Raw genomic sequence first — 21,579 nt, 5'->3', positions numbered from 1 at the left:
TATATATATATATATATATCCCTAAATATGTCAGTCTTTATGATGTCATTTGTAGGTATGTTTTCAGGGCTGACCACTTGGTATTGTATAATGAATTGGTATGCTCTTCCCTGGGGAAGACTGTCTCTTGCTATCAGCATTCCTTAGTTGCAAGTAGTTCTTTGTGGGAAAAAGGTTGAGGCATCTTGGTCTTTCCCCATCCACTTTACCATGTGTATTATTATTGTCCTTGTTCAGGTCATGTATTGACAGTTACATTGGTGAGACTTCCTCTGAGAGGAAACACACAGATCAGTTCCAGCTCAGTAGCCTCAGGGCCTTGCAGTTTGAAGTGCATGATGTCTTCAGCAACTGAGAATTATCACTTCTTGGGGACAACCAAGGACAATAGCAATACCCTATAACATTTTTTGAGTGTCGTGGGCAACTCTGACTAACAACTTAAAAGAAGGTTTCTCATGTCCGGTATTAGAGCTAGCTTCATATTTCTTTCCACAGTCTGGCTATGTTCATTCCTCTCCAGTCAAAAATATTTCTTTAGGTTTAATTTTTTTATGTTTAATTTATTGAATGTGAAAATTTTGGGTTTGTTTATGTTGTGGTAAGTTTTTCTTTCTCCCTCAATTATGGTGGATATTTTTGCAGAGTATATTAAGCTATGTTGGTCATCATAATTCTTTAATATTGGGATGCATTGCTCAAGGCTCTTCTGGCTTTCATCCTTTCCACTGAGAAATCTGCTGTTATTCTGAGGGGTATTCCTGTGTATGTAACTTGTATTTTCCCTCTTGCAGTTTTCAATACGCTTTCTTTGTTCTGTATTCTCAGTGTATTAACTCTGATATACTGTGGAAATTTTCTGATCTTGTCTATTTGGTGTTCTGTGTGTGTGTGTGTGTCTTAGCTTGGGGAAGTTTTTTTCTATGATCGTTTTGAAGATCTGGCCTATGCCATTGACTTGAGATTCTTTTCCCTCATCTATTCCTATAATTTGAAGGCCTGGTCTTCTCATGGTGTCCTACATTTTTTTTGTATGTTCCTTTCCTATTTTTTAAATTGTATTCCTTGCTTATTTTTTTGGAAGATAAGTTTGTAGTTATATTTATGTACAGAAAACTTAGCAGTGTACATTTAACCCAATTTAGTGGCGAGTTCTTTGGCCTTTGCCTTTTCCAGCTTAGCAATCAAATCCACAGATTTAGGACTCAGGACATTGCCTCCCCAGTGGCAGTGGATCTCACTGTATCTGTCATTGTAATTGGTCCTAATAGCTTCCATCAGCTTAGCCAGAGCACCCCTGTCTTCCGAGTTAACCTCTGTGAAGGCAACAGTGGTGCATGTCTTCCTGTGGACCAGCCGCTCCAAGCCTGGCCTTTCCCTTGATAATGCAGTAGGGGATTCCCATCTTTCAACACAGGGCAGGCAGGAAGACCACCAGCTCAATGGGGTCTACATCGTGGGCAATCACCACCAGCTGAGCTTTCTTGTTCTCCGCCAAGGAGACTGTATTGACACCCCCCACCCCGAAGGACAGGTGGTCCTTTAGTTGGGTCACCCTTTGCCAACAGCGTTCTTCTTAGCACAGGCCAACAGCCTTTGCTTCTTCTCCTGCTTTGTCTCTGGCCTGTACTTGTGAGCAAGCTTAAGCAGCTGGGTAGCTGTTTGCCGGTCCAGGGCCTGTGTGAACTGGTTAATGACAGGAGGTACTTTGAGCCGCTTGTAGAGGATGGCTCTTTGCCGCTGCAGCCTAATGTAGCAGGGTCATTTGATGAAGCGTGTGAGATCTCTTTTGGGCTGAATGTCCTGCCCAATGCCGAAATTCTTAGGCCTTTTCTCAAACAAAGGATTCACCATCTTTTTGGCCTCCCGTTTCTTCATGACCCTGGGGGCGGGGGGGAGGGGGGAATGACCACCTTCTTCTCCTTGGCCTTCTTTCCCTTGGGCATCTTGCTCTGCTGGAGGAGAGAGCTTCTTTGCTTATTTAATTAAGATCTCCTACTTTATCTTTAAGTCCTGAAAGTCTATCTTCTGCTTATGAAGACTTCCTTTGAGTTTTCAAGCTGGATTATTGAGTTTTTCAATTCCATCTTCATTTCAGTTTGAGTATTTCTCAATGTTTCTATCTATTTGTTGAATTCCATTCTCAAGCCCTGGATTGTCTTCATCATTTCCATCAGCCTCATGTTTGTGTTTTCTTGGGCATCATCGGGGGTGTTTATTCTTATTATGTTCTTTTTCCTTGATTTCATTGAGACATTTCTGTGCCTTCTTTAAGCTTCTTAAATTCTTTGATGAAGTTTATAATTGTTCTTTTAAATTCTGTGTTCTGGAGTTCATCTAGGTACATTTCTATAGGACTGGTAGGTTTTGGGGGGAGGAGAGACTGGCTTGCTCTTTCATATTGTTTGTGTTTTGTGATAAAATCTGGGTTTATTGGACTTCTCTTGTTGATTCTGTGTCTTTTAGGGACAGAGCAGGCTGGAGCAGATGAGAGAATTTGGAGGTCTGTTGGCCTAGAGGTTGGAAATGGCTTAGGTGAAATGAAGTAAGGTAGCCTGGCTTGGTGTACAGGATATGCATCCTGATCCAAGTCTGAAGTGTGTGGGTAGATCTGACTGGGTGGAGAAGGTGGATGTGATATAGGAGGGGCCTGTGGGTTGGGAGGCAGGTGCAGAGGACCTTGATAGATGCCTAGAGGTTGGTTGCAGAGCATGCAGGGGTAGGTAGACTTATCTGGCACTAGATGTAGGACCCAGGCTACATCTGGTGCATTAGGGGGAGTGCATGGAGGGGAGGGTCAGGCAGACTCACTTTGAAATTAAATATTTGAAAAGAAGAATTGTGCTTAATGTGGTAGTCCCAGCCTGAAGGAGGCTGAGGCAGGAGAATCTTGAGTTTGAGACATGAGTTTGAGTTTTTTTTAAGCATGTCTTTTAAAAAAAAGAGTTAAAAACAGGACAGAGACAGGTTTCAATTAGGCTAGCCTATTGCAAAGACTGGAAGCAGGGAACAGGAACCTCTTATGTCAAACCAACATGAGCAGAAAGTTTGTGACTAGGAATATTAACGTCTGGAAGACGGGCTGCAGCCAGCTCACAGACAGACTTTTGTCACTAAGGGGAACCTTTGTGACAAGACTTAGGAAACAATCAACTGGAAAATAAAGAAAACGGTTTTCCCGTCTGTGAGAAAGGATTTCAGAACTAAGAGGTGCACTTACAAATGAGAAGATTTCATTTGGGAAGTTATTTTTAACTTACTTTCCTTTTTCTGAGCAATGATGTAATGTCTAGGTAATAGATGTTTGGCTTCAGGGTTACCTAAAATTAACTTTGTCCCCTGATGGTGATGTATCCTGGGCCACACCACACAATAGGCTGTGCCCCCGCTGTTCTCACACAGAAAAGAGGAATAATAGTTCAACAATGCAGGGGGTTGTCGCGACAGACTGCTATCTGCAAACTAGCCTAAAAAGTCCCTCTGGTGCTCCTTCATGAGACCCTCACACGCTGTAGCATGGAATGACATCTATATTTATTGGTTTGTTTAGACTCCACTAATAGACACTCTCAGCAGCCAAATGACTTGAGACAACTCTTTCTTCTTGCCTCTACCACCTGTCCAATTTAAAAACATAGGTCTCTGCTTACTAAGGTTACATGGACCCCATCTGACATTGCAGCCCATAGCAAATGTGACCAGTTAGTATGCCAGGGGATAAAGAGATCTATCTGAACTTACATTGAGGATTAATGTTCTGGCCCGAAAGTAACTCCAACCTTCAGCAGAAAGCTCATCATCCAGAAAGAATCATAATGCCCACCTCAGCTATGAGGGGGCAAGAAGTAAAGTCAAGATGTACTTGGAAGGGCTACCTTACCAATATTTGGTAAACATAATTGTATTTTTCCACATTTCTCTTTTTAAAGTTATAAGTGTGAAAACAGAGGGCTTAAGTAAAGTTTCCTAAGACTGTACGAGCATCGAAACTTTTCACCTCATCTTAGCTTCCTGCCTGCAGTCCTGAATGCCCTAGTGTGTCCCATGTACACAGCTGTGAGCATTATACCTAACAATACTAACGTATTTAAATGATGTTAGACTGCCCGGGACTTAAGCATGGGTGACTCAGTGACCGTTACCTTTTGTGCTTTCTTAATTTGCTTTTAACGTGTCATTTAGAACTCCACTCTATTTTTAGTAATAGATACTTTTCTCTGTAATGACCATGGAAGTCAGTGAAGTCAGTGACTTTAAATAAATTATGCGTGTCATGTCATCTGATTGAACACAGCTTTGTATTCCCAGCATGTATTCCCACAACTATTTTGTATGTGAATGAGGTAGTTGACAGACAATATAGGTCTGTATCAGGCTAACCTTTGAATTTCACAATGCAGTAAGCTAACATAGACTTTATTGGAATAGGCTTGAACTTTAACACCTTACCTACAATGTGGACATTATTTTATTTCATTCTTTCTATTTTGGTTTTTCAAGACAGGGGTTCTCTGTATAGCCCTGGCTGTCCTGGAAATCACCCTGTAGACCAGGCTGGACTTGGATTGACAGAGATCTACCTGCCTCTGTCTCTCAAGTGCTAAGATTAAAGCCATCCACTACCACTGCCTGGCCAATGTGATTATTTTTAGGAAGTATCACATTAAAAGTTTCACATTCCTTGTGTGGTGGTTTGAAAGAAAATGGCCTCTGAAGGGAGTGGCACTATTAGGAGGTATGGTACTGTTGGAGTAGGTGTGACCTTGTTGGAGGATGTGTGTCGCTATGGGGGCAGGCTTTGAAATCTCATATATGATCAAGCCACACACCCAGTGTCTCAATCCACTTACTGTTGCCTGAATATCAAAATGTAAAATTCTCATTTCCTTCTCCAGCACTGTGTCAGCCTGCATGCCACCATGTCCCACCATAATGATAATGGACTAAACCTCTGAAACTGTAAGCCACCCATTAAATGGTTTCTTTTAGAAGAGTTGCCATGTTCCTGGTGTCTCTTCACAGCAATAGAAACCCTAAGACAGAAATTGGTATCAGGAACTGGGGTATTGCTGTGACAGGTCTGACCATGATTTTGTTTGCAGGGATTCGGACTTTGGTACTTCAGGTTAGGAAAGCAGTGGAATGCTTTAAGCACTGCTTAAATGGGCCATATTAGCAGGAGCATGGAAGATAGTGGTCCTAAGAGTGGCTTGAGCTATGTAGGACTGGCTCAAGAAGTTTCAGAGGCAAAGAATTTTATATTGCCTAGAAATCATTCTTGTGATATATTTTGGTGAAGAATGTGGCTACTTTTTGCCCTTGTCCAGAGAATCTGAGGGTAAAGTGAAGAGATTTGAACTAATTCTGTTGACAGAGGAAATCTCAAAACAGCCTAGTATAGACTGTGTTATGTGGTTGTTAGTGTTACCTCTAATGAAGATAATGAAAAGGAGCACGCTGAGCAATTTGAAATATGAAATGTAAAAGCTGAGGAGAAAAGGAGCACCATGAAGTGGAATGGAGCCAACATCTGTGTTCAAGGAGATAAACAGATTAAGAAATGGAATAAAAGGAGCATTAACATCAGGGCGAGACCCCACCCAGGTAAGTTCCTTGTGAAAAGAAAATAAAGAAAAGCTCAGAGCTGGGTTGGTGGTATTCGCCCTTATTCCCAGCACTCGGAAAGCAGAGGTTGGTGGATCTCTGATTTTAAAGCCACCCTAGTCTACAGAGCAAGTTCCAGGGCAGTCAAGCTTTGGCAGAGAAGGACAGAAAGTGTCTCAGGATAGCACCACATTTTTTAAACTAAAATATATCACTTTCTAGATCGATCCAACTAGAAAAGTTTCAAAGAAGACTGCATTTGTCCATTCAACCTAATGAGTACAGAATGAGCACCTGATCGAGTGGTCCCCTACAAAGGTTCTTGTTATGTGCTGAGTTCAACACACAGGATGAGAAGCCTGAGAGAAAAGAGTCAAGGAGATGGTGGAGGTAGACTGCAGAGGACTTTGAAATCAAGACTGATACTTTCAGATTTATATCTTATTAATATAATAGGAGTTGTATATGGTAGCATATACTTGTGATTCTAGCACTGAAAATGTTGAGACAGAAGGATTGTGAGTTGAAGGAAAGCCTGGGCTCCATAGGCAGACACTGTCTTTAAAAATGAAAAGACTTGTTTTAGGTAACCTTTATTATAGTACTCAAATACCATAAAGAAAATGGACAACAAAGAGACAAAAACAAGCTTCCCCTTCTTAATGTTTTGCCTTATTTTCTACCTCTATGATTATGCTTGGAAAAGATACACTGATACTTGACAGCATTTTATTTCTGATTTTTTTTGCCCATATTATATAACTATCAACATTTTCTGTCAGTTCAAACTTCACAATAATAGTAATAACCAGGGCTGGAAATATGACTCAGCGGTTAAGAGCACTGACTGCTCTTCCAGAGGACCTGGGCTCAACAATTATGCACCTACATGGCAGCTCACAAGTGTCTGTAACTCCAGTTTCAGAGGACCATAAACTTCACATGTGCACTAATGCACATAAAATAAAAAAACAGAAAAATTTAAAATAAAAAATAGTAATAGTAATTACCATTCTCATTGTTTCTGAAATATTTTCAGTGATACATTATTTACTTTTATCAGTGATGTATAGTTAAACCATTTGTTAGCAAAATCTTTGCAATCCTAAAAGTGATGCTCTAATTTAAAGATTACAAACATTATGTGTTCTTCAAATAATGCTAAATTAAATATTTACTGAAGAATTATAAAAAATTATAGAGCTGTTAGAAAATACAAGAAGTGCCAAATATGAAATATTATAAACTAATCTTTGTCTCTGAACAGAAAAAAATGCCACACTGATTTTTAAATTTTACGTTATTGCATGCAATGAACCTTCATGTACTTCTGTAATTGGCTTACTGTTTGCATTTCCTATTTTGTGAAGTATACGTTTTGTTTCTTTTGGGAGATATGTCACTTATTCAGCAAAAAGGATCAAAATTTTATGATAGTAATACATACATACATATATATAGAGAGAGAGAGAGAGAAAGAGAGAGAGAGAGTGATAGCAATATATATATGAGTATAGTTTCTCCCTTAGATAATGTCATTTATTATGCATGAAACTTTCAGGGAAAAGAATGGAGGGTCAAAACAATATAGTGTTTCCTGAAAAATGTACACTTTTGTCACCTGCAACCTCCATGAAAATAGGTCTATAAAAATCATCTCTGTAGAGTTTGTTTCATACTACTTTAAGAATAAGAAAGCTTCAAAAACGAAGTAGTTTAATTTCATGTAATTCTCCCATACAGATCTCAGTAGCCATGTGTGTTCTTGCTCACACAGCAGTATGAATTAATTGTGAACTATAAACATTTGCAGTGAAAACGTGTCAATAAAGAAAGGGCCAAGGAGCTGCTGTGTGAATCAGATTAATCTGACGGTGGCCAACATGAGTACCTCATGTTAGGCTTTCTGTGCAATTAATTGTATTCTGACATTGAACAGGATAGTTTTTCATTCCTTGATCATTTGCATTTTACCCAGTAGTGACACTGTACTTTTAATAAGCTGCTTTCCTCTTACACTTAAGAGATCATCCCTGTTACTCCTTGCACAGTGTAAATGTTAGGTGTTCTATAAGGTAAAGTGAGGTGCACAGAGTAACTCTTTTTAGAGCCTAATATGTATGTTAAATTGAAATTGTCATAGTCTTGGTTTAAAGTTAATCTTGCATTTTATAAGCTGGCACAATTCAACAGAATATAACTTACTTAAATGATGGTTTATAGTAGTTTCTCTGTGCTCTATTCTCTGGGTATTATCATGATTTTGCTTGTGTATTCTGAATCAGTTTCTATGTAATGCTGGTCATTGTGGTCATTTCATGCTGAGTCATGTCTGTTTTATTTCCTTTATTTTTTTGTTAATCTGCATTAATTATTTTTTTATTCTCACTGGATAGGATGGTGCATGCCTTTGATTCCAGCAGATGGGGCAAAGATGAGCAAATTTCTCAGAGTTCAGGGCCAGCCTGGCCAACATAGTGAATTCAAAGCCAGCCAGGGACATCCAGAGCTACATTGTAAGACCCCCCCCCAAAAAATGTGTATGTATACGTGTGTGTGTGTGTGTGTGTGTGTGTGTGTGTGTGTGTGTGTGTGTGTAGATGAGTGATGGTGGGGAGATTATCTCAGAAACCATGACAGCCCCTGTGACTGGGCTCTAGGGCTGAATAAGACCACTTGGATGCTGAAGTCCAGGGACAAAGGCAGAGACATTCACACCCAAGGTGGGAGACAGGCCATATAAGCTATTCAAGAATGCGAAGATTCTCCAAAATGCAATGGGTAGCCATTGACAAATCTTAAATAAGAATAACCATGAATGAATGTGTGCTTAGAAAGTACAAATCAGCTGATTGATTAGAAAAAGCTGTGCTGTAAGTGGTGCTAGCATCGGAGTCAATTAGAAAGTAGTTGTCCAGATTGTAATTTTTAAGCCTAGAAAGGATGGAGATGAAGACATAGATGTATTTGAGATGCACACTGCTTGGGTTCCTTGTGTGGGAAAGTCTTTGGCTGGAGGCCATGAAATCTAGTGACTGGATCCCGGCCATTCTGTGTGCTGTAATTTCAGGTCAACGTTTTGCAAATGAAGTTGTTTATTGAAGCTCAAGGTCAATTAGGTTGGTTTGGAGGTCAGAAGAGGAGGCACAGAAAGACACATGTTGAAGAATCACTGTCACATACAGGTCAAACATCTCTGATGTGAGTATTTGAAATCTAAAATTTTAACTGTTTTGAACACTGGCATGACACCACAAGTGGAAAATTCCACAGCTGACCTCATGGGGCAAGGGCTATCTAGTGTGGGTACACTAATTGTTTTTGCAAAATTACCTTCATATGACACAGAAGGAGGATATGGAACATAAGTGAATGTGATGGTTAGTCCTAGGATGCACATGCAAGATATTCATTACGTATTTGGAATATTTTAATGTGTGGAAAAAATCCAAATGTTAAGTATTCTGGTCATAGATATTTAGATTAACTATAGTCTGCCTGCAGGTAGAATTTGGAGTGTAAATCAGGAGCTGTATTCACCTCTGCATCATGCTAACCACAATATGAAGACAACAGTCAACTACTGCTCAGCATATGCCAAGCCATGAAGAAATGCATATGCCAAGGCATGTGCAGTGTACAGCATTTTGAAGAAATAAAACAAGGAGGAGTTCATTCATGAATTGCATGAGTGAGCAAAAGGTCTTTCAAATGAATGTTCACCTCAGAGCTAGGGATGCACATGCACCTAGCAGCCTGCACACTGAACAAGCCTTGCCAGATATACCAGCTAGGTGTCTTGAGGTTAGCTCAGTTCTGAAAATCACTGCCCAGAATTAGCATAAATCCATAAACTAAGGATTGAAATCCCATAGAACTTCAGACACCAATCACGAGTTTGGGTTGTAACTTGCATGCACAGCCAGCTGGCTTACATGCAGGGTTTCTGCACTCCTGTTCTCTCACTTCAATAGTGCTGCATGCTTCAGAACACTGACATGCATTTTACTTTGGCTCTCCAATTCACTATGAAGGATGCAACCCTGCATGCAAAGGCGAAGATGATGAGGAGGGAAAGAGTTTCCTTGGCCTCTTCAGTGTGCCACTCAGCCATTTCTCCTTGGGATTTGTGAACCAAAAACTCTTGGAACTTCACTTTCTCACTTTTTTATTGAGGTCTTGCTAAGTAATTGTGATTCATTCAACCATTGTCCTCTGGAGATTAGACACAGTCTTCAGCCTGCTCTCCACTCCCTGAAGTTTAAAGTCCCCATTCTATGATTGCACAGTTAGTTCCTGTGGTGAGCCTAGTGGGGCACCATTGGTAGCTGAAGTTTTCCCATGTCCCACGCGGGCCTCAGCAGCCACTCAGACCCAAGTAAACACACAGAGGCTTATATTAATTAAAACTGCTTGACTTGCTCAGACTAAGTACTGACTACCTCTTACACTTAAACTCAGCCCATTTCTGTTAATCTATGTGTCGCTCATGTTCTGTGGCTTTACCTGGTGTCTCCTGACTCAGCCTTCCTCTCCCCAGGATTCTCCTTGTCTGCTTATCCTCCCTATACTTCCTGCCTGACTACTGGCCAATCAGGATTTTTTTTTATCCCAACCAATCAAAGCAACACATTCACAGCATTCAGAACATCCCACAGCACCTCCCCTTTTATGTCTAATCAAAAAGGAAGGGTTTGGCTGGAGCGATGGCTCAGGGGTTAATAGCACTGACTCCTTCCCCAGAGGACCCAGGTTCAATTCCCAGAACCCACATGGCAGCTCACAACTGTCTGTAACTCCAGTTCCAGGGGATCCGACAGACTCGTACAGACATACATGCAGGCCAAACACCAATGCACATAAGATAAAAATAAATTTAAAAAAAAAAGAAAAGACATTAGGAAGCCAGGCGTTGGTGGTGCACGCCTTTAATCCCAGCACTCGGGAGGCAGAGCCAGGCGGATCTCTGTGAGTTCGAGGCCAGCCTGGGCTACCAAGTGAGTTCCAGGAAAGGCGCAAAGCTACACAGAGAAACCCTGTCTCAAAAAACCAAAAAAAAAAAGGAAGGGTTTAACTTTAACATAGTAAAATTATATATAACAAAATACTTATCAAGCAAGAATTACAGTTATAATAACCAGTCCATTTTTGGCAAATTTAAAGAAAATATTCTATTTATCCTATATTTGTGAGTCTAGGGTTGCATATCTAACTTATCTCTTACCATAACCAAGGAAGACCATAAGTATAATGATCTAGTCTTCAACTATATCAAAGACCTCAGAAGGATATAGTATTATCTAAGTAAACAGGAATTCCTGGATTTTTAAAGAAGATTTGATTTATTTTACTTTTCCATTGGGCCTGTGAGGCAACTTAAAACAAGTTCATTTCACAGATGTGTCAACAGCTGTCTTTTCACACACCAGAAACCCAGAAGGTTTTACTGGCTTTCTTCTGTATGCACCATTACAGACCGTGACCTTGTTTATACACTACTTCTGCCAAACACTTAGCTCAGCCAATGACCTTTAAATCCACAGTCCTGTTGCTTTGATATTCAGCCAGAGAAGCATGTGATTATTCCAAAGTTAGTTTGAGATGTATTTAAGTCAGATACATTTTCCAACTACAAATATAATTCTACATGGAACCATCAAGAATACCTTTGATTTTGTTATTCCAAATGATTTAACAGCAAAGGAGATGTACTAGCTCATATATCTGAAATCCTGGAAATACAATGACCTTCCCATTGTTTTGCTTTGAATTCTGTGTCAACTTCGTCTTAGCCAACTCTTCTTCTGACTCAGGGGCTGCCATGACAGTATACCCGGAATTGAGAACTGAAAGACTCTGAAATCTTACTATATGCTTACGGCTGACCAGTTAACCTGCCTCTGTTCATGGGTATTGGCTGAAGGCGTAATACCCATGGTATCTGACTGCTGGGTCAGAGTTGGACAGTTCACTAGTCACAGCAACAGTGAAGTCTGGCACTTTCTGTACTGTTTCCTTATACCGACTAGTGATTCAGAGAAGCCTGGGTAACTCCACCTGGGACAAGCTGTGCCACAGGAGGCAAAGCCCACACTTGGGGAACCTGAGTCTTTCATAACATGTACTGAGTGTGAACTGTTTGTCACTCCAGAGGAGATACTGTTAGATAAAGAAGTCTTTGCTCCTGATTGTTTAAACCCAACTGAAAGGTAGACCAAGAAATAGCCAAAAGAGTATTAAACAGGCATGAACACAATAGAGTGATAGTTTCCAATCAAGTAGAAGCATGCCAAGAGACTTCAAATAAGGCCTTGGGAGATTAGTGTTTGGAGTGTATGTTGGTGGAGATTCAATATATATTTCCTTAATCTGTTTCTAGGTCAGACCAGGCTGTTCAGTGAGTCTGGCACACTCCTAGCATAGATAGTTTCTTGAGTGAATGAATAATTTATTTTCTCTAACTCTATTATCACATTGTATTCCAGTTTTTAACTTTTACAAACTTCTCCTTCTTAAATACAACTTTATTTTGTTCTCATCTCCAGATTTACACTCAAGAAAAAGAAATATATATATATATATATAATTTAGCCTTTTTCTGGTTCATGTTAAAACACTATAGTTTAGGCCTGAGGGGGTAGCTCATCGCTTAGAGTGCTTACCTAGCATCCACCAAGCCTTGGGTTTGATTCTCAGCACCACCTAAAACTGGATGTGGTAGTATATGAAGTTGGGTGGGTAAGAAGGCGGGGGAAATCTTGAAGGAGTTGGGTAAAGGGAAAGAATATGCTCAAATTATATTGTATGAAAATTGTATAATTAAAAAATAAAACAGAAAAAAAGATTATCTTTTCTTCTACAGCTGGTCATAATACAGACATCTTTGAAAGATTAGGACAGGACAAGACATCTATTGCCTCCACTCAATGCATGCAGCATTACAAGCCACCTGTAAAAGCTCTCTCCCAGCACTCCTGTGAGAAATGGGACAGAAAGAATTCTGTTTCAGCCTTTCCCAGGAGGACATACTAGGCACAGCTACCTGAGCAACTGCTATGGAGACAAACAGTGTACAGAATCACTTCATTGCTGGTTAGTTTTCGTCAACCTGACACAAACAGGAGTTGACTGTAAAGAGAGAACCTCAACTGAAAATTGCCTCCATCAGATTGACCTCTAGGCATGGCTGTGGAGCACTTTGTTGACAGATGATTGATGCAGGAGGGCCCAGTCTACCGTGGGTGTCACCATCTCTGGGCAGGTGGCCCTGTGTTGTATAACATGGAAAGCTGAGCAAGCTATAAAAATCAGTCAATAAGCAGCTTGCTTCCACGCTTCTGCCTCACCACCTACTTGAATTCCTGCCCTTACTCCTTCAATGATAGACTGTGATCAGGACATTTTAACCAAATAATCCCCTTTCCCCCCCACAAGCTGCTTTCGGTTGCAGAGTTTATGACAGCAACAGAAACCACACTAGAACGCGTAGGTTACTTGATTCACCTCCATGGCCACAGGAGGAGTCATGCTGGGAACTCCATGTAGGTCTGAGTTTGGGGCACTGAGACACAAGAATGGATGTGGGGATTACAGAGGCAACCGACAATTGCTGATCATTGGTAGGAACCGCTTGTGTTTAGTGGGCACCAGGGTTAGAAGATGAAGTAAGTGTGTAATTTCTGGTGGTCTAGTGTGCTAACTAAGATTAGTGTTTAGAGTGCTTCCCACCCAGGAAACTCACTGATGTCACCCTCCTCTTCCCTGCCCATCATGGATGAAGTAATTACTACAAAATGCTCTGTGGCCCGGATACTCATTTAGCACAGTCTACATCACCTTTAATCAGTTGACTACCACCTGGTTCTCCAGCCTCAACTCTTTCTACCACCTCCCTTTTCCTTCTATACACAGCTGTTTCAGTTTCCTGTTGTTAAACTATTGGCAATTTCTGTAATGTCTTCTTTGGCAGAACTTATAAATATTTCCAAACAACTGTATTCATACCCATTTCTTAGTGCCTGTAATTTAAAAAAAAAAAAAAATGTCATTGTTAATATGTTTTGTCCCTCCCGTGATGTAGTTAACATCTGTCCTCTTCCCCACCCGGCTATAGGCCCCAGAGTTCAGAAACCAGGTTGATCTTTGTTTCCTGTATCTTTAGTGACTCACAGGTGGTAAGTGTCCACCTGCAGCAATTGAATGCTTTTCAAAACGCTAGTGGCCGTGTGACAGAGGAGTTACCACCTCTGCAACTACTGCCGCAGCTCACATTCTAAATGGATTACTTGTTAGCTGGCTACCCTTGAGCAAGCACCTTGGGTTGGGCTCTCTTTATGTTTATTCTTCAGTATAAAATAGACTGTTTAAATGCCAATTTCATAGAGTTGCTCTTTTTTCTTAAATGTGAAAAAGAAAAGCCTGATGTTTAAACCTTATGCCTACCACGCAGTCAGCACGGAGCAGCTGGCTGTTGTCACAACTCTCCTTGCACTGGAAACAGGCGTCCAGGTATCTGTACCCTTGCCAGATTAGCCAGGGTCACCAGGCTGGAGCTAGCCTCGTTCATCATAGATGAGTGCAAAACTAGTCTACAATTGTCATTTAGCATAAGCACATTACATCAATTGTCAAATTCAGAGATCATCAGGATAGTAAAGTATTAATGACATTTCTTCCCAAGTTCTGCAGTCACTGTTTTTATGAATTATTAAAGCTAACAGTTCCTACTTTATCATTCATTGCATGCCTAATCTATTCCAGGCAGTGGTAATACATGAATTGTTCCACTAATTTCCCCAACACCGTATGAGGCTTAGGTATTTTTTTTTAACAGATTAAGGCATTTGAGTCCCAGATGAACTGAGGAACTCCCTCAAATCATTGGGCTACCAAGGGGGAGAGAGAGCTCAAAGCTGGTGTCTTCCCTAAGATGAGTATGTTAAGAAGTGTTCGTTTATTTTTGCCAATTAAAGACCTTCAGGCCTGCTGAGAATGTACGTTCCCCAAAGTTACGTCAAGCTCACGCCTTTACTGGCAGTTCATCTCCGTGGTGGAGGAGGCCTCCTTGGAGGAGACCTTGAGACTCCAGGCTCTGATTTTCCGCTGGGCTTTGAGGACACGGGCTGTTGAGCTTCGGAGGACAAAGCATCCTGTCAACTTTCCTTGTTTGTAATAAAACCTACATTACGAAGAAAGCTTCGATTACAAGTAAGTAGCATTTGTCTTGTCCATTCCATCCTTTTTTGGCAGTCGTGCCCACAATACCTCCTGACGAGTGTGGTGAGACAGCAGTGTGGTGGGACCCGTGCCCTCAGAAGGCATTTCAAGGACAGGATGGCATCCTTGAGAAGTGATGTGGCATCACACACACACACACACACACACACACACACACACACACACACACACACACACACGAGTAACTTCCCTAATAGACTACCTTAGACTCACAATTGAATGGCAGCCAGATAAAGTGGGTAGTGACTACTGGGTCAATAGTTGAAAGAGTGGGTTCAGAAGCTCCCCAGACAAGCAACTCAGCTATTTGCCCGAATGACAAATACAGCTGCTTGGATCCTGAGCTTCCTCCTCTTGCCCTGGGGGGAAAACTCTCACTTTTGGGGGAAAATGCAAACAACCTTGCCCTCTGTTGTTCTACTGAGAAGATTAAGATAATAATTTTTAAACCAAGCCAGATGGGGTGGAGACAAAAATGAAAAGCTCACATCCCAAGTAGTTCACATTCACAGGAACACCTAGACAAGCCCTAACAAGGCCAGGATAAGGAAGCTACTATCCTCCAGCTACCCTAAGCTGGCCTCAGCAGCTGAGAGCACCTGAGATCCCCTCACAGATGAGCTCAGGTCACAGCCCTCCATGCCCCCTCCCTGTGAACAGCTCCGCCACCTCTTCCTTTTAGCTCTAAACCATCCCATCTCTTCCTGCACCCCCGATGCCAGGATGATGCTCTTGATTCCTGTTTCACTGAGACCCTCAAGAGAGGCAGGCCACCCCTCACTGCCACTCCTGGCATTCACCGTTTTCTTTCTGCCATGTACCTGGCACAGACATGGACTGTGCTTGGCCCTGCCTCCTCTGCAGGGGTGGCTCCTCTCCCCTCTGATCTCCTGAGGCTGTCATTGTGTCCTCTGTCTGTCCTGCCCCTTCCTCTTCCTTCTACTGACTCACCCCTGTTGGCATAAATATGCTGCCTTGTTTCTCAGTTTATATATTTCAAAAAGGAAAAAGCCTCCCTCTGACTCCACAAAGTCTGCAAATCGGTCCTTTCTTAAAGAACTGCTCAAATAGTGTTGGATAAGTTTACTGGTTTACCTCTTCTTCTCTTGGCTTCTTGGAGCCCGTTCTGATCATGCCATGGAAGGGAGCAGCATTGCCAGACTCGGGGGGCCTCAGCTCTTCATTCTTATCTTTGTCAGTAGCTTTAGACATGGGATCACTTTTACATTTTTAATAGCAGCTTGACTGAGCTATGATTTATAAAGTAGAAACTTTATCCTCCTAAAGTTTAAATTCAACAAATCTTCATGTATACACAAAATTGCGTAGTTTTCATCTTCAGATCTGTTGCAGAACATTTTATCACCTAAAAAGAAACCCGACATGGATTTGCAGTTACTTCCCATGTATGCTACATTATTTTTTTTAATGTGGTAAGATATCTGGCAAATCAGCTTAAGGAAGGCAGGGTTTGCTTTGGTTGACAGTTTGGGTGAGTAATTCATGATGTCAGGTATCCATGAATCCATGGCCATGGGTGCTTGAAGCACCTGGTTGCAGAGAAAGTTGGGTGCTGGTGCTCAGCTCTCTACCTCCTTTTTCTTCAGTTCAGGACTCCAACCCATGGGATGGTACAGTTCACAGTTCAGGTGGGTCTTCCCTCCAATGTTAAACCTGTCAGGAACCATCCTCATAGAAACACCCAGAGGTGTGATTCCCAATCTCATCAACTGACTATGAGATTAACCATCATACTAGCACCTATTCCCACATAGCCCAAAATCTAATTTTGTCTCTGTTAATTTTCATGTCCCAGACGGTTTCTGTAAATGGAATCATGACATGTGTCCTTCAGTTCTTCCACATAGCACACTGTTTTGAAGACTTATTTGTGATGAACTGTGCATTAGTACTTTATTGCTTTTTAGGGCTGAAAATATTCAGTATGTACATATGTTCAAGCCTCTCAGCTCCTCTTGTTTGATTTTTTTTTCCCCCTTTTAGCACTGAACATCAAGCTCAGATCCTAGCATATACTAGGCAGGCATGAAACCAAACACAATTTCACATGCTTAGCATATCAGGATTAGTTGCTTATCTTGTTTCTATGACAAAATGTTTGACAGAGAGCAACTTAGGGGAGGAAAGATTTATTTTGGGTTGCACTTTAGAAATTCCTTCAAAGTTGCTCACCGTTAGGTGTCTCTTAGGTGGCTTTAAATCCAGTCAAGTTGACAATGAAGATTAACCATCACTATGTCCAAAGCAAAGCTCCTCATTCCCTCACCATCACCCACACTTCCTGCTGACTCTTCTTCCTACATAATGTCAGGTGCACCCTTTCAAGATTCTGGACACAGTACAGCCATCCTTTACTCTTCCCTGTCCCGCACCTCAAATCAATCCACAATCCTTCCCTCTGTGCTCTCACTTTGAACATATAGCCAGACTTTCTCCTCACTATCTCTGGTCAAAACTGCCACCATTTCAGTTCCTTGCTAGCTGGCCTTGCCAAATGCTAACTTTCTAAATTCAAGGCTCCTTTCACAGTGAAAGTCACAGCATCTCTGTTCAGCATCCTAGAGTTTTGTCTCCTCTGGGGGGAAAAGCAAAGCCATTAAGAAGCCTACCCGTCACCTTGATGTGACCTCCTGTGGCTTTCCTAACCCAACTCCTGCCACTCTCCTCATTCATACGGTTCACGTGTGTGTCTTCAGTCGTGGTGGCCTCCTTTCTGTTCTTCAGGCTCATTCACAGCAAACTGTTCCCAGGGCCTTCCTCCCCACCTAAGACCCTCTTCTAGGACATTCCTTTATGTCTTTGCAAGCTTACGGTCAACATTGCTAGGAGCTTCCCAAGAGCCAGCCTCCCTCTCCAACTAGGAACCAAAAAATAAAATTTCTGGCTTGTGCTTACGGCCATATCCCCTAACTTCCCTAGCAACTGACTGTCACTGTGGGTGGAGCTCTAAACAACCAGTTGGCAGATGCACATCCTTGAAGGGTGGATGTGTGCTTCCTCCAGCCAATTTCATGCCACCTTTGCAATAGTAAACCAAAGTTCTTGACTTCCTGAAGCTCCTATCTGGTTAGTAGGAAAAGACAGCTAATGAATAAGCACAAGTAAATCCAGTGTCTCATGTGGTATGGCTTCGGTGGTAATCAATAAAGCCAGGTCAAGCAAGAAGAGACAGACACAGTGCTTTGCTACCTATCACAGTGTCAGGGAGGACATCCATGACAAGATGCTACTTCAGCAAATCCTTACATTGGTTAGGATTATTCTTTCTTGTATACATCTTAACTAATCCCCAAACAGCACTGACTTGTTTTAGGAGACAGAAAACTCTTTCTTTCAAGTTGACCCTGCTTGTCAGGCCCGGGCTGTTAAATGTGGCCTCATTGGGTTTCTAGAGTCCCAGGATCCTTCATTTCTCATTGTTTTTATGCTGAACCATCCCTCTGTGCCTTCCTGGTATCAGCTGCGGGTGTCATGCAGCTAGCCATATGCTCTCCCAGGCAGGCCAAACAACCCCACTGTGCAGCACACAGCCTTCCGTTTGCAGCACGTTTCAGAGTTTGTTACCTCTCACCCTCACTTTGGCAAGGAAAGGGGGATTTCATGACCTACCTTCTGCTATCTCACTGCATAACTTAAACAGACTATTTCAGTTCTCTGAACCCATGGACTTTATTTCTAAAAGAAGAATGCTTAGGGCCATGTCCCCAACTTCCTGTAACATCCATGTGAATGTCCCCTCTTTCCTCCAACGGTAAAATGGAATGGTTTCGATAATCAGCTATTTCTTGGGTCTCTGCCTGTGTTTTCATTCATAAATATGAAGCTTGTATGACCAGCTAGGTTTAGCAATTCAGCTTTTTATTCAATTTTTAAACAATATATGTCTTCACAAGCATCAAAGAGAGAAGTGTTTGCTTCCTGACATTTTATAACTTCGAGTCAGTTGCACACATATTCTAACAATTTTTTTTTTTATTTTTTTATTCTCAGATTTATTACATGAGGCTGGGAAGAGAATCTGCTTGGGCACCTTCTTAAACCCCAACAGCTATTCCAACAGGTAGTCCTGGTTCAGCCCATCGGCTGCTCCTGAGCATCTGCCTGAGTTCAATGTCTTCTCCCTCAGCAAATGCTAAGGTTCCCATCTCCCTGAATCTTCTCATCCTCTAACGTAGTGAGCATTGGAAATTACATGATCTCCAACACAAACTGGGATAAATGATAAACAAAGTGTAACAACAAAATTTTGTATTACTAATAGAATCGAAATCAGCTAAAGTGTTATATGTAGATTCTTAGACCACTTGGGTCAGATCGTTGCTTTTTGCTTCAAGCGTTTCTGGAGGGAAGCCTCGAAGTTAAGACACTGAACAAATAATTCTCTAAAGTAGAATGCAGACTTCTGTCAGTATTGATGGGCAGCCTCACCTCACTCGATTGGCCACTTACCTCTGAGCAGCTCTGAGAGCTGGAACTTCCAGGAACACACGCCCAGCACAGAAGGTGCCTGTAGGCCAGGCAGAGGACAAATGTGCTTTCCTGCCTGTGGTCCTTCCTCAAAACACTACAAATTCAGATTGTTCTCATTTTTCTGCCATAGCTATTGATCAAACAGGGTTTTTGTTGTTGTTGTTATTGTTGTTGTTTTGCTATTTTGTTTTTAGATTAGTAAACAAAGGGATGGGTTTTAACATGGGATTCTCATACATTTGTTTTTGGTGTAAACTAACAGGTTTTAGATCAAATATAAGTGAAACATCTAAGACAACAAAATTTACACATAAAATTAATGTGCTTTATAAGAATTGCTTATAAAAATTTCAGTCTTTCTCAGAGGAAAGGCAGTAGTAAGTTTGCTTTGCTTGGTGATCCACTCACTCATTCATTCATTCATTCTGTAAACAAATATCTAACGGCCACCTGCTGCTTGCTGGGTGCTGTTCCAGAAAGCGGGGCTGTTAACAAGGTAGAGAAGTACTTGTGCTGTGGTGCTGTCAGACAGAGGTGAGGGGGGCCGGTCAGAGGAGCCCCGGTGTGGAGAGCCTTCTAACTGGGCACACTGTGAAGCTCTAACTTACTGCTGCTTTTTGTCAAGATGATTTTAATTAAAAAACTGTAAGCTTTCCATGAATGATTTTTTTCCAATAATATTGACTTGTTTTTATGCTGAAGTTCATAGTTGACCTGCCACCTTGTATCAGTGAGTTCCTGGACAGTCAGTGCTACACCTGAAAAGAAAAATAAATACATACAAACATGATTTGTTAACAGTACCACCCGCAGCTTGCTGGGTTGTTGTTATGGACATCCCTCCAGCTGATTGGCTGGTTTCTTCACCTGTCGGTTTAATGCTTCCATTGCTTGGGGCCCCCACAGGCTATTTGTCCCATTGTCCCATGGGACAGGGGCTCATTGTCTGTCACTGACAGGTTTATGTGATGGCAGCATATATTAGATTGAGGTGCATTCTTATTAATCCCATTCAATGATCAGAGTAAATCAGTGCCCTATATCATGTCTCTGTTTTACTTTCATAGATTTTAATTTTTTTATCCTAATAACAAAACATTATTAAGGTTTTTATTCTAGTAATAAACACAAATAAAGTGAGGTTACATTCCTCGAGGGAGTTGAAGGCTGTCAGAAAGAGAGAGAGAGAGAGAGAGAGAGAGAGAGAGAGAGAGAGAGAGAGAGAGAGAGAGGAAAGCTCAAGTACAGACAACAAAGGAAGAAGGGAGGAAGGGAAGAGACTGTGGAAGAGAAGAGGGGGAAAAAGAAAACTCTCACTGTAGGGGGCAGCATACTGTGTCCAGAAATGCCATTTCTGGCCTGGAGAGATAACTCAGTTTGAAAACACTTACCTCCCAAGGACCTGCAGATGATCATCAGAGCTCAGATTTATGGGGGGAAAAAGTTGGGTGTTGTGGCATGCGCCTGGAATCTCAGCACTGTGGATCCCTGGGGCTCTGTGGACAGACAGACAGCTTTAGCTGGTTGGTGAGTATCAGGCCAGTGAGAGACCCTGACTCAAAGAACAATAAATAGGTAAATAAACAAGCAAACAAATAAATAAGGACCGCTCCTGAAGGGCAGCACCTGAGGTTGGCCTCTGCCCCCCCCCACACACACACCTGTGCACACATTGGAATGGGCACGCACACCCATATACAAACAGAAATGTCATTTCTTCTTCCAGTGCAGCTACTTAACATGGAACCAAACATGTAGAGTACTATGAAGGCCTGAGAATGAGGCTGGGGCTGTAGCCGTTCAGCCCCTTACTCAGGAGAACAAAAAATTCCTGCTCTCACTGCCCAGGTTTCCTCGTCTCTGACATGGTAGTAATTGCTGCCTTCGTTACTGTCAAATGAAACAGGTGAATTTGTGCAAAATTCTTGGCAGCACACTTGACATACTGAGCACCCATCAGGTGTCTGGTAACGCCTGCTGAAACAGTGGCGGCATCCGAACACGACAGAATGTTTTCTGTTGACACCCTCAAAGGACAATTGTTTTTGTTCCTGTAACACTTTAGACACTGAAGCAGCTCAAGTGCTATAATTAGATTTACTGTATGCCTGCAAAGACATGCGTGGAATGTACTCCTTTTTAAGTTCCTGGGATTGTTTGTGTTGTAGCTGTACACATACCTGATCTTCATCTCAAACAGCCAGAGTACGAATTCTTACAGCAAAGTGTTTCTCACGGACGCTTTAT

At 41.7% G+C, this 21,579-nt stretch overlaps 1 pseudogene; it reads right to left on the bottom strand.

Annotated features, from left to right (window-relative positions):
• Positions 1–1,069: 1,069 nt before the first annotated feature.
• LOC114710943 lies at positions 1,070–1,964 on the bottom strand (annotated as a pseudogene).
• Positions 1,965–21,579: the final 19,615 nt, after the last annotated feature.

This window comes from Peromyscus leucopus, chromosome 3 (genome assembly GCF_004664715.2).
Source record: "Peromyscus leucopus breed LL Stock chromosome 3, UCI_PerLeu_2.1, whole genome shotgun sequence".
NCBI lineage: Eukaryota > Metazoa > Chordata > Mammalia > Rodentia > Cricetidae > Peromyscus > Peromyscus leucopus.
This window is presented reverse-complemented; position numbering and strand designations above follow the sequence as displayed.